The sequence below is a fragment of the Arachis stenosperma genome, chromosome 5 (assembly GCF_014773155.1).
Source record: "Arachis stenosperma cultivar V10309 chromosome 5, arast.V10309.gnm1.PFL2, whole genome shotgun sequence".
In the NCBI taxonomy this organism is placed as follows: Eukaryota; Viridiplantae; Streptophyta; class Magnoliopsida; order Fabales; family Fabaceae; genus Arachis; species Arachis stenosperma.
In genome coordinates, this window is record NC_080381.1 from 43,501,694 (window position 1) to 43,502,303 (window position 610).

Here is a 610-nt window from a genome sequence, read left to right on the forward strand (position 1 = left end):
TCAGTCATCTTTTCCTTTAAATAGTAAATATTAACCCTAAAAGATGTTAATTTAAATTTAAAAGTGATAAGATAAACTAAGGAGTGATAAAATCCACTTTGGAGCCCACTTTATGAATGCTGGGCTGATGCCTAGTGTTCAACTTCAATTATGGGCATTGAACACCCATTGGAGAGGTGAGCTCGCTGGTCCTTGCTCCCTGGCTGGCATTGAACGCCAGTTTTAGACGTTCAACACTGGGGGCTACTCCTTCTTGGGTGCTGAACGCCATGTTTAGACTTTTAGTGCCAGATTTGGAAGTGATTCTGGAAGAGAAGTATAAACTATCATATATCGTTGGAAAGCTTTGGAAGTTAGCTTTCTAAGCCATTGAGACCACATCAATTGAACCTCCATAGCTCAAGATATACTCATTGGAATGCACGGAGGTCAGGATTGATAGCATCTGCTATCCTTTCTTCATCTCTAAACAAGATTCTGCCAAATTCGTCCAAAATTCATCTAAAATCATAGAAATAGCATAAAAACTCAAAGTATCATCCAAAGATGAAATTTTCACTAAAATATAGTAAAACTTAATAAAATATAACTAAAAATACTATAAAAACAA